Genomic DNA, 13,605 nt, shown 5'->3' on the forward strand with positions numbered 1-13,605 from the left:
AGCTCATCTGCTTCACCTGTTCATCCGCCTATATATACCAGACAAACAGTCACCAGATTATTGAAAGCCTTGAGCATGTAGATGTTCAGTGAGTTTCCCTGGAGGACTCCTAGTTTTAGGATTTTTCCTGCATGGCCTTATCCTTGAAGGACATCTACACTGAGCCTGGACTTACACCTTGACCACCAACCCTGCTTAGTCCCACTGATCTGTCTGCCTGTCAGTTTATGTCCACACTGGCCTACAGAACCAGTTCTTGCCTCAGCCCTCCTCCCTGCACTCAGCATCTCCAGGCTGCCCCCCCCCCCACCCAGACATACCCATAGTACACCCTTTTCAAAGATAACAAGATTGTTGTCCAATGTTTGTGTTGCTATTCATTTCATTTGTGCCGTCATCATTGAAACGATATCAGACCACATGCTGCACACTGCAACCAATTGGTCTGCATGGCTGTCATCCAAGAAGGAAGGCTCTTCTGAAGATGATGCACCAGAAGGCCCAAGAATAGTTTGCTGAGGAGAAGCCGACTGAGCAGATTATTACTGGAACCAAAGCTGATGGTCTGATGAGACCAAGCCTTCGTCTTTCTGGACAATGACCTGGATTTACACATTGACCACCATCCCTGCCTTGGTTCTGATGGTGTCCAGCAGGTCTGGTGGCAACCAGTGTCTTGCCTACAGTCAGGCATGGTGGTAGTGGTGGTGGTGGTGGTGGGGTATCATGGTTTGGGGCTGCATGAATGCTGCCAGCTGTGGGAAGCTACAGTTCATTGAGAGAACCATGAACAGTAACACGTACTGTGACTGACTGAAGCAGAGCATCATCCCCTCTCTTTGTAAACTGGTACAAAGGTTAGTACTCCACCATGATAACAACCCCAAACACTCCTCCAAGATGGCTGCTGCCTTGCTAAAGAGATTGGGGATGTGGTCCAGCATGTCTCTGGACCTAAACCCTATTGGGCATCTGTGGGACATCCTCAAATGGAAAGAGAGAAGATCAAGGTCTCTAACATTGACCAGCTCTGAGATTTTGTCATGGAGAAGAGGATTACAGTGACAACCTGTGAAGCTCTGGTGAACTCCAGACCCAAAACATTTAAGGCAGTGCTGGAAAATCCTGGTGAGCACATTTTGTGCACAATTTGCATAAATCCACGAATAACACAAACAATCATGTTTCTTTAGTTTGTCTAAAGCAGGAGAACTCAGGTCCAGACTATCAGACTCTAATTCTCTGTCTGTACCTGGCGTTGTCTCTAATGTGTTCATTGATGTTAATTACAGCTTTGGATGACATTAAATGATTGATTCTATTCCAACCAATCACAATTGTAGAATTTTCTATTAAAGCCTTTTTCAGCAGATTTCTGCTCAACTTTTAATGATCTGGATGAATCTGCCTCAAATCAAATCAAAATATAGTTATTATATGGGAGTGATGGTCCTGCAGTTTGGGAGTCGGGTGTTTGTGTCTTAGAGAGGCTGCAAAGGTTGCTGGTTCAAAACTCACTCTGTAAAACTGGGTTTCTGAGCAAGACACATTTTGCTCCCTTGGTGCCACTCTGTGCCAGCACACTGCTCTCTAAGGGTGGGTTAAACCCAGAGACACATTTCCCCCTGTAGGACTTTAAAATAAAAATATTTAGAATAGTTTTATTTATAAATGGGCTTTTATTTATTGACCATGCTGTTTTCCTCTTTATATCTATTTATTAGCTGCTTGTTTTTTAAAAGAGCTTTGTTAATAAAGTTATTTATTATGGTAAGTGTTAACTGTGTTTCTGTCCTTTGACTCCATGATTTTAAAATCATTACTTATTAAACATGTTTGCAGCGGTCTTGAAAAAAAGTCCATCATTTATAGAATCTGGTTGGTTCTATATGTTCTCTCTACATGTCTAAATAAAAGCAGTGGGGTGACTGAACATTGTTAATTATTCTATTAACCTGAAACTTTATTGGGACTTGTAAATCCTCCTAATGGAACAGATGGATCAGAACATCTGGTTTTTATACCGACTTGGTTTGAAATGACAGTTGAACATCTTTAAAGATGAAATCTGGTCATTCCAGTGTGACCCGCTCTGATCCATAAACCATTTCCATGAGATTTAGTGTTGTCAAATGTTCCAATGATCACATTTGGGTCCAACTTGCTGCAGCCGTAGAGAAAATCAGTGAAACCAGGAAATACAAGAAAATGCCTCTGAATGAAGAACTGGATCCAAATTAAGTAGAAAAAGAAGGGAAAACTACAAATGGCTGTATTCTAAAGGACTCTGATTTGTCACTTTTGTGATGTCATCAGATTATTTTTATTTTCAGATTTTATTCAGCAGCTAAATCAGAATCTGCAGACTCCAGAGTTTTCATTCTAGAAACCAGCTTTCCTGATTCATTTCAGTTATTCATCTAAAAACATGATCTGAGTCTCTGACGTCAGCATTAACTGATGTTATGAGGAAGAAGCAGCAGAGCAGTAAAAGAACCGGTACCAGTTCAACTGAACAAGTAAAAAACTGCAGCATTGAAATATTATTAATATTATTATTTATATTTTCTCAAATTCAGTTTTTGTCTGAAGAAAAGAGACAAACAAAGGAAACTGAGCGTTTGTTGGTGCTGATAACCAGGAAATCAGACCCTAACTGTTACCATGGTTACATGAAGCAGCAGCTTGGTTCTGAAGGAGAACCAGACTGAGTTCTGCTGCTGGTTCTGTTCACAGTCCACAGAGAGAAAACCCACTGAGGGGAAAACCAGAACAAGTTAACACTCACCCTGATCCAGAGTCTTCTCTTTGTTCTGTTCTGCTGCTAAATGGAGTCAGAACCTGTTTCTCCTGATCTGATACCTGACTGTAACTGACTCACCTGAGGCTCCGCCCCCTGTCAAGGTGAGTTTACCTGAGTTTAAACACATTTACTTTCAGTTCTTCTCTTTACATCAACAGTGAACTGAGCTGTAAAACTCTGAGGTCAGGGTGAAACTTGTGTGTTTTTCAGGTTTCTTCTCAGTTTTCAGCTCATTTCCAGTCAACATTTTATTGCATTCAGTAGTTTTGTTCTCTGGAAACCAGGAAGTGATCAGCAGAAACTCTGGGAGGAGATCTGACAGCTTTAGCTGGACTCTAATCTTTCTTTATTTCTACGCTGTAAAACATTCAGTCCTGTTTCTACGTGGATCATTTTCTCCCTGAAATCATCTGGAACTGTTCAGCAAATGTTCACACAGTCAGCTTCACTTTCTCCCAGCTTGGAGTCAAAGAAAAGATTGATTTCATCTCTGACTGGGAATCTTCTCATGATGTTTTTATTGAAACCCAAACTGGAAGAAGATCCCAGTCAGAGCTCCAGGTCCAGTAAAGTTCTGGTCAGCAGACTGAGAAGCAGCTCAGATCAGTCTGCTGAGGATCTGGAGATGTTGAGGCTCTCAGCAGCTTTAGGTGAGTCTGATTCCAGGAGATCTCCTCTCCAAAGTGTCTCCAAGTGTCCTGTCCTCCTGAGATGTTTCAGAGCAGCATCCTAACAGCACAGCTGAGGAAACGTGTTGCTTGGAGATGTTCAGGAAGGAAGCAGAGCCTGTGTGGAGGTGACTGCTGTCACTTCTTCTTCCATCCACCTTCATGCTGCCAAGCCTCCTCTGGAGCTTCTGGGACAGAAAGCAAAGCAACATGTTGGTTTTGCTGAATCTCCTCCAGCTGCAGCAGTTTTCCACCTTAAAGCTGCTTCAGGGCAGATCTGAGGGAAAGAGGAGCTGAAGAGTTCAGCAGATGTTAAAGCTTCATGTCTCCCAGCTCAGCTTCATGCTGCTCTTCATGTGTCCCTGCAGGAAGCTGCTGCTCTCCCTCTGTGTGCCATGCAGCAGCGCCACCTGCTGTCCACACCAACTAACTGCAGCCATCAATCCTTCCTGTCTGCATCTGCTTCAGTTTGTCTTTAAACCATCATCTGTGTTGCTGCTCTGCTGGAATCAGACAGGAATCATGGTGGAAAGTTCAGATCTCTGCAGGAAGGAACTAAAAGATCATCTGAACTGAACGCAGTCAGAAAAAGATGGAAAAGCTGCAAATATTCAGCAACTTGGGGATCATGATTTCCCTGCTGTAACCTACCTGACCTTTGACCTCACAGAGCCCAGCCTGGAGGATCTTCTCCACCATCACTGTCACTATTTAAACGAGCAAATCAATCATCTGTTGCTCAGATAGAAAAGTTCAAACTGTTATGTTGAGTAAAGTTTCTCTCCTATCCTTGCTTTCTAAATGCCAACAGCCTGACAAAAGGATTCAATCTATGTTGCGCGGTTGAAGGCCTGATTGTGTTTAGTCTCAGAGAGAGAGCCAAGGTTGAGGAGCACAGATAGCGGTAGGCAGAAAGGAAAGCTGCAGGCGTCGGGGAGTCGCTCTTGAAGGCTGCCTCTAGTGAGCCAGATCTAGAAAAGAACATTTCTCTGTCTAGTTAGAGCAGATTGAACATCTTCCACAGACTGGTTCTGTTCTCCCTGCAAGGATCCAATAAATGCTGATTAATGAAGACCACCCATCTCCTCCTTGTTAATTCAGAATAGTCATTTATTTCCATCAACATGTCCATAAAGTCACGTCTTCACCTTCAAACGTCCTTGATCCTCAGCGAGCTCTGAGCAACCAGAGCTAACCTTCTGGTCTGAGCATCAAGTGTTGGAGGAAAGAAACCTGCCTAAAACAAGCAAAGTTCAACCAGGAAATAAAGCCACAGAAGTGAGAAAGTTTCCTTTAGACCTCGTCTACAAAAGCTTTAGAAGCCAAACTGTCAGATATTTAGCAGATAGAAGCTGCAGCCGTAGAACAGGATCCTAAAGAAGCACTTTGCAGATTTTCCTGCTTTCATTTCTAATCATCAGAGGATGGAACAAGTCGCTGCTTTGCCTCTTTTTTCATCACTCCACCATTTGGACTTTTTCCCTCTGCAAGGTCTGCAGCTGGAAAGTTAGTGAGAACTGCTTTTCTAACTATTGCTCTGTTTTCTCTTCTGCTGGGGAGTCCAGAGTCCGTCTGAGTCCTGTATCGTTGGTGGTCTCACCTGGGAACTAGAGAGACAGGTCCGGCGGGCACAGGAGAGCGAGCCGGATCCTGGAGGCGGTCCCCCCCGACGACTGTACGTGCCGTCTGCAGTCCGTTCCCAAGTGCTCAGGTGGGGGCACTCCTCCAAGTTCTCCGGTCACCCCGGCTCCAGCCGTACCATCGTGCTCCTCAGGCGTCACTTCTGGTGGCCGTCTCTAAACAAGGATGTGTCCGAGTTTGTCTCGGCCTGCCACATTTGCGCCCGCAATAAGGGGTCCTATAAACCGCCAGCCGGTCTCCTCCAACCACTGTCCACACCCAGTCGGCCTTGGTCACATATTGCCCTAGATTTTGTTACCGGTCTCCCCCCGTCCAGCCACAAGACCGTTATCCTTTCTGTCATGGATAGGTTCTCCAAGGCCTGCCATCTGGTTGCACTCACCAAGCTCCCCTCTGCTCACCAGACCGCCAGGTTATTGGTCAACCACGTGTTCAGACTCCATGGCCTCCCTGTTGAAATCATCTCAGACCGGGGTCCGCAATTTATCTCCCAGGTCTGGCGTGATTTCTGCCAATGCTTAGGATTTAAAGCATCTCTCACCTCTGGTTTTCATCCCCAATCTAATGGACAGTGCGAGAGACTCAACCAGGAGATCGAGAACACCCTTCGCTGTCTCTGCCCCACAACCCAACCACCTGGAGTCAGCATCTCGCCTGGGTAGAGTACTGCCACAATTCTCATGTCTCTGCTGCCACAGGATTGTCCCCTTTTGAGGCATCTGTCGGATTTCAGCCATCTCTCCTGCCCTCTTCCTTCCCAGATTCAGTCCTTCCATCCGTCCGGTCACACCTCCATCAATGCCGTAAAGTCTGGGACCAGACCAAAGCCGCCCTGGAACGCACCTCCACCCAAAACAAGAGGTACGCGACCGCAAACGTTTACCGCACCCACTTACACCCCCGTCAGGAGGTAGGCTATCATCCAGAGACTTCCCATTGAAGGCCGTGTCTAGAAAGCTTGGTCCCAAGTCCTTGGCCCTTTCAAGGTCGACCGAATCATCAGCCCCACAGCAGTCCGGCTCAAGCTCCCACCTCACCTCCGTGTTCACCCTACTTCCATGTTTCCCAGGGTTTAGTGCTTTCATTTGCTTTGTTCTGGTTCTGAAAGCTAAAAGTTCTGGTCCAAATGGTCCTATCAGCTGATTAACACACATATTAAACCAAACCTTCCTGCATCTTTGTCTTTTTTATTCCACATGGCAGCTGCCCGCTAACCTTTAGCTAACATATTTATTATAAAATCAGCAGTCAAGGTTCTCCTGAGGAGATCCATATAGAACCAGAACCGATCTGATAGAACCTCTGCAGGTTTTAGAAGCCAGCTGCTATTTGTTTTAAAGTCAGTCAGGCTGTTATCAGCCAGTGAGCTGAACCACCTTAATGACTCCATCTAACAGACTAGTAACACAGCAGTAATAACGCCCATCAGTGGAAATATGGAACATACTAATAAACTGAGATTTAGAGATGAAAATATGAATCTTAGTTATTGATCACAGGTTCTGACTGATCACAGGTCTAAAACAGCGGATGGGTTCTGAGTCCACAGCAGGATAGAAAAACAGGCTCAGAATAGGCGTCTATTCCAGGTAGAAGCAGCAAATCTTCTACTGGAACATGTGGAGGGTAACACGCTAAGTACATATATTACTTCCTTTTTAAACAGAGCCTATGCCTCCAGTTGGAGAAAATTACAGATTTATCCGACAACGTTTCATTGCATGAGAAAAACACCAGCAGGGATGATTCTAGGAGGATATGTTGATTTATTTAGCTTGTTGTTCACTTTTTATATTGATTTATTGATGTTGATTTATTGATGGTTGATCAGATTTACATCTCTGGGTTAAAGCGTTCTTTTTCTCTGAATCAGTAACAGCTTCATGTTCTACATCACAGAACTATGTTCACTAAAGCAACACTTTTTAGAACCAAGTTAACTGATGGAAAAGGACAATAATATCGTTGAGATGACGGTTAACAGTGAAGCAAACAGAACCAGAACTGTTGTGGGAACTGAGCCGGTCCAGAACGGTGCCTCCTTCCTGTTTTCCCTCCTTTCATGCCAACAGCAGCGTGCTGTGTGTTTTCTCCCTGGCCATAAATGCCCTCATGGTGGCCCACAGCCCTCTAGATCTCAACCTGCAGCAGCACTGAGCGACCAAACGTCTCAGCAAATTCCTGCATGTAGTGGAAGTTCAGCGCTGAGCAAATATTCTCCCTGGGTCCAAAAAACAGCCAAAGTTCTGGTTTCACCGCAGCATTTCCACCGTTCTCCAAGATCTCAGTCCAGACTCACCGCAGATCTGATCCTTGTTAAGGTTTAGAGATTAAAAAGTTAAAGGCCAACCGAGCAGCACCACAGAACTCACTGGTAGAAACTGGATTCTACTGAACAACCTCAACCTGCAGTCGGGTTCCTGAGCCCGCTCCAGGGTCCGACTCCTACAGAACCGCCTGGAACCAAAACGTCTTTAAATGAAACTCTGTTAGGACTGTAAACTTTTCTGCAGTAAAAGCCCATTCTCTAGTTTCTAAGGTTCTGTTTTAATGAGCCTTTCATGGACCACGGTACCTTGATCCATAACAGAACCACGGCTGCTGCTTCTTCTCTGGGTTCTGCTGGGTTCTGGTGTCGTGTGATGACTGCAGCTCTGTGATGTCCTCACAGTCTGATTTCTAAATGATGAACAATGACAAGCGGTCGGCTCTTTGGCCAAATCTCCATCTGGCTTCATGTTGAGCTGCTGGAACTGGGCTAGAAAAGCTGAAGGATGGAAACATTTCTGAGAGCCTCCATGTTGCTTTGCTCCCCATTCTAGAAGCTCCCAGCTTTCAGCTTCCTCTGACTCCCAGAAGCAGAGATTTCTATTTGCTGGATTAAAGATGGAGTTTTATCTAACATCAGGGCTGTTAGAACTGCAGCTCTTCTCTTCCTAAAATGCAGCGTCTTATTTCTAACGGTTCTACCTTCAGACTTCAGAGTCTCCCTTCAGTCCAACTCTGCAGTCTGCTCACTGCTCAGAGAAAACCTTCAACTGCTTCTGCTGCTAGGAAAGTTTACACACCATCAAAGCTGAGCACATTCATTTTCTCTGGCTTTTCATCCACACATCAGCTGCTCAACATCCATCACCTGCTGCAGAGTCCTGCTAGCAAACTTAGTTACAATACAGGCCCCTGCTAAAGTATTCACACCCCATTAAACTTTGTCTCATTTTATCAGCTGACCACCACAAACTGCTGATTTTATTGGGATTTTATTTGGCAGATCAACACAAAGCAGCACATCCAGGCTCATTAGTGGAAACTTTTTCACACTGAATAACTTTATCTAATAAAACTGAAAATGTCTCATCAGTCCACAGAATATTTCCCCAAAAGTCTTGATGATCATCAAGATGTTTTTGGTAAATGTGAGACGGGTCTTTGGGTTCTTCTGGGTCAGCAGTGGTTCTGGTCTTGGACCTCTCCCATGGAGGCCATTTTTCCCAGTTTCTCTCTAATTGTTGAATCCTGACCTCTGACCTTAACTGAGGCAGTGAGTCCTGCAGAGCTTCAGATGTTGTTCTGGTTCCTCTGGGACCTCCTGGATGAGTCCTTGTTAAATCACTCAGTCATTTAGATTTTACTCAGATTTTTATGCTAGATGTGCTTCGTTCCACCGGCTCGTTTTTTAGCTCGGCTTTTTTCACTTCATTCCACTATTCAGTTTAGAGCATTTTAGGATTCTAGATTCAAACTAAAGACAGCTGACCACATGGAGAATTGTGATTTTCTGGTTAAATTTCATGTGTGAAACATTTATAAATGTGCTAAAATTGAATGTTTTGGCCTCTTTTAATGTTTTGTTTCCCCACGTGTTAAAATGACTGCTATGCTGGTTAAGGCTAGTGTCTCGTGTTTTGTATTAAACGATTGCCTTTCTCCTTGATCTGACTTTCTAGCTTTATTCATCTGTATCAGTCTGTTGAATATTTCTCCATCATTATTCTTCTGGTGCTTCAACTTGCAGACGGTCCCTAAGCATCTGCGGAGCAGCGAGCTCTGCATAGAGTCCAATGTAATTCTCCCAGCGCGGTGGGAGACTCGTTTTGAGGAAACTACGATTGTAGCTCACTGTCTGCCTTGCTGTGGTTGCAGAGAGGTGTCGCTTTGTAGAAGAAATGATCCTCCGATGAGTTCTTGACCCGGAAAAGCCCAATCTGTGAATATCTTTCTAACTTTAGCGAAGTGATGTGAACTGGCTCCGCCGTCTGTTGCTCCGCATCTAGAAACCCTGCGTGCTGCGGTGACGTCACAGACTCGGTGCTCGTTAACCGCCAGATGATTAACAGGAAATCAGTTCTTGAAATGAATAAACGCTTGTGTCCATTTCCTTGTTTTCTCCGTCAAAGTAAACTTTGTTGTTAAGCAGCTTCCATGAATTTGGGGCGTCTGCAGGATTCTATGTGGAGGCGGCGCACAAACCATCAGCGCACCTGAGCCACACCAACACTACTCCTACCACATGATGCGTGTGGCGCACAGAAACAGCGCATCCATCCACACCATGGCCCAGTGCGCACCACGTGACGCACGCTCTCACCAACAAACGTAGAGATATGCCCACACAGCTGATTTCTAAGCAGTGATGCCAGGAACGCGTTACTTAGTAGCGCGTTACTCTATTGTGTCTACTTTTTTAATGAAGATCAAACAAACGCGTTACTTTTTCCAAACTAGTAATCAGATTAAAATTCCTTATCCAATCCACTCTACGTTACTTTTTTGGTGATTTTACTTTGGGGGGAAAATGGTTTGCTTCTCTGAGAGTGACGTTGCGTCACCTCCACCACACGAGGAAAGACGCAACCGGTGACACACACGTCAATAACAATGCAGGGAGAGGAAAGGTGTGCGTTTTCCAGCTGGAAATATAGTCCTTACTTTGAGTTTGTGTCATCTAAAGATGATAATATCAAGGTTGGTTGTACTCTCTGTGCTGGTGACAAAGTGTTATCCAGCTTCAAAAACACGACGTCAAACCTGAAGTAACCTTTGACCTCACAGCACAGCGCAGTCAAACTAAGCGGCTTTGACTGCAGGTGGTTCCAAGCAAAGAGCCGTGACTGCAGGAGGGCCCCTGCCAGCCAAACAACAAAAGCTGCACTTCGCTGCCAAAGCAGTAAGTGGTGGAGAGCTGAAGAAGTTGGTTGGGCGATATGTTGTTGAAGAAATGCTGCCCTTAAACACTGTTGATTGGCCCTCGTTTGGTGCCGTCATAAACCAGATTCCTACCACTATCAGTGCCGAGCTGCCCCACACAACATCCTTTTCATCTGACCTGGAGAAGGAGAATGCAGAGATGGAGAGAAGTCTAAAAGCTGCGCTGAAAGATGTCCACTTTGTTTCCACTGCTGCTGATATCTGGTCTGCTAACAACAGAAGCTATCTGGGCCTAACGCTCCACTGGATCAGTAAATCCACATCGGAGCGCAACAAGGCTGCATCAGCATGTCGGAGAATTCACGGTAGACACACGTATGATGTGATCGCTGCAGAAATGGAAAACATCCACTCTTCTTATGGATTACTCAACAAAGTAGCTGCAACAGTGACCGATAACGGATCCAACTTTGTTAAAGCGTTTCAAGTTTATCGGCCAGCTGAAGAGTCCGATGATGATGATGAGGAGGAGGAGACGGGGGAGGAAGAGTCCACTTCCACAGACGATGCTGTCATTTTCTGGGATGTGTCAGAAATCCTCTCAGCTGAGAACCAAAGTGACGGCCAGCTGTGTCTCCCACCCCACCGCAGATGTGCTTCACACACCATAAACATCATTTCCACCAATGATGTGGAGAAATATTTAACAAGCAATGCAGAGAGCAAGGCTGTGTTCAGGAGCAGCAACATGCACAGCTCTCTGGACCAAATCAAGGAGATCTAGCCTTGCATCAGAAGCAGTGGAGGAAGTCAGTGAAAGAAAGCTGCTGCTACCAACATCCACAAGGTGGAATTCATTTTCTGATGCTGTGAATAGAATCATAGAAATGCCCATGAGTGAGCTGAACATGCTGTGCACCAAGCTGGGAGTTAAGTGTTTCAAAGACAAAGAGTAGCAGTTCCTCCATGAATACTGCTCTGTCATGAAGCCTATGACTGCAGCCCTAGACATTCTGCAAGGTGACTGCCCATGTGGGACTTTACTGGCCACACTTGAAGTCCTGATGCAGAGGACCCTGGCAGGTAAAGATGTCCTCTCCAGGATGACTGCAGGCCTTCCAGATGCCACAGTGAAGGCATGTTCCATCTTACACTGCTAATGAATATGGAACAGAATATTCAGTGTCATTGCAATTCTGGGATAAGAAGATAAAATGAATACAAATTTTAATAAGTAACCTAAAACAAAATTTGATCCATGATGCTGATCCCACAGTACAAGTAATACATTGAAATTACTTTTTGGCCTTATAGCCATAAACATACAGAATCTATTATATTTTTCAGGCTATCCATATTGGTTTTGCTGCTGTGCTGGATGACAAAGATGATCTTCTCACAGCTGCCAGTTGTCCAGAATTTAAACTTGGATGGCTTAGAGCTGCAGGTAGGAAGGATCTAGTAAAAGAACTTCTACCAACTGCTCCTGCTGCACAGAGTCCTCCAGGTGTGGCCTCCACATCTGCCAGCCAAGGTGAGATGGACTTTTTCTCCTTTGAGGTGGAGCCAGAGGATGACACCTACTCTGCAGAAAAGGAAGTCATGGACTACCTGAGCTCAGCATATGACCTTCACATTCTGCATCAGTTTTCAAACAGAAAGAATATTTTCTTGAAGTATAACACTCCAACCCCATCAAGTGCTCCTGTGGAGCGGCTTTTCAGTCTTGGAGGTTTGCTGCTCACGCCTAGGAGAAATAGACTTTCTGATAAGACGTTTGAAAAACTTCTGTAAATGAGCTACAACCACTGGTTCAATGGCACCACTCCACTGTTTCACTTCTAGCCATTACAGAATAAAAATAAAACAAAGAAACAAATGCAGACAATAGAGGTTACATTTGGTGTTATAAGCTGTTGCTCTTTTGTAGAACCACACTTTGCTGCTCTAATGCTGTAAATAACAGGTTCAGTGTTTATAAAATGTTTGGTTCTCTTGGAAAGGTTTAATAATAGCTAGATTAAAAAACAGTTTAAACAATGTTGATTATAAATGGCAAATTTTGCATTTACAATGTAAGCTGTTCAATATATCAGGATAAAGGGACTGTTATTTTATTTAAAGAAAAAAATATTTTTGTGAAGTCAAGGACTGTCTTTGTTTTATTTTTTCAAAAAGTATGTATGTTAAGTAAGCTAAAAATACTTTTTATTCATTTTCAAAAAGTATTTTGGCAAAGTCAAAAGGGACAGTCTTTGTTCATATATATTTTTGAAAAACATACTGTTTTCAGTTAAAGTTCTTAATTTGAACTTAAAATTTCAGAAGTTGTTAATTTTATTGATGAAAATTTGCTTCAAATAAAGTGAGTATTGGCTAAACTGGTTATGGTCTTTATGGTGAGGTGGGGGGGGGGGGGGGGGGGGGGGTCGTTGCCGGCAGCTGTAAAGGTAATGTAGCACTTTTAACCCCAAAGTTAGGAAGAAACCACATTCTCTAGGTTCAGAAAGTTGGACTTTAAGTGGAAGTTGAACAATGATCATTTATTGCATTCAACAAGTATTATTTCTTTTAATACAATGAATTAAACAATACCAACAAATAGAGCTCTTTGATAAACAAAAATATAATAGAAAAGTTAAAATAAAGTGTCCTTTTCTTCGATGCCAGAAGAAAAGCTTTGTTCTGTGTGGTGTATGTGTTGTCTGTTCATTTACTCTCTACTACCCGGGTAGGTTTTAGTTCGTATTTGAGCGCGCTTATCTGTATCAGAGGAAGTAGGAAGATGTCTGCAGTTCTTGTGAAGTTGATCCCCGTTCTCCTTTCCTGTCGCCAACTGAAACATGGAAGGCTCAGAATTCCTCCTGTAGATCAATTCCTGATCCAGCAGAAATATAAAACCAATCTACACACATGGTGCATAAACAATTTCTATTAGTACTATATTCATCACTACTCTTAACGCTGATTCTCTGCATTTTCTTAACCAAATCATTGTAAATGATAGTGTACAAAACTTTAGTGTTACTTCAACACAATTATACATTAGAAACCTTATATCCTTAACACAAATGGACTTCACAGTCTTTTAAAGCAGTATTTGTATCAATAACCAGCTTTTTAATCAATATTTATCTTTTTAACTAGAACACTTTATGTCTTTTAACCTTTTAACCATGAATACATTTTATCCATTCACTCTTTTTAATCATCATGAGTATTTGAATAACCACAAGTGAAATAAATCACATTATGTACACAAAAACAGTACATAAGAACAATGTTCTTGCATCTTACCATCAAAATTTTATCTCTCTCTGGTCTATGACACAGTAGCATTGTAAG

The sequence above is a fragment of the Fundulus heteroclitus genome, unplaced genomic scaffold (genome assembly GCF_011125445.2).
Source record: "Fundulus heteroclitus isolate FHET01 unplaced genomic scaffold, MU-UCD_Fhet_4.1 scaffold_65, whole genome shotgun sequence".
NCBI lineage: Eukaryota > Metazoa > Chordata > Actinopteri > Cyprinodontiformes > Fundulidae > Fundulus > Fundulus heteroclitus.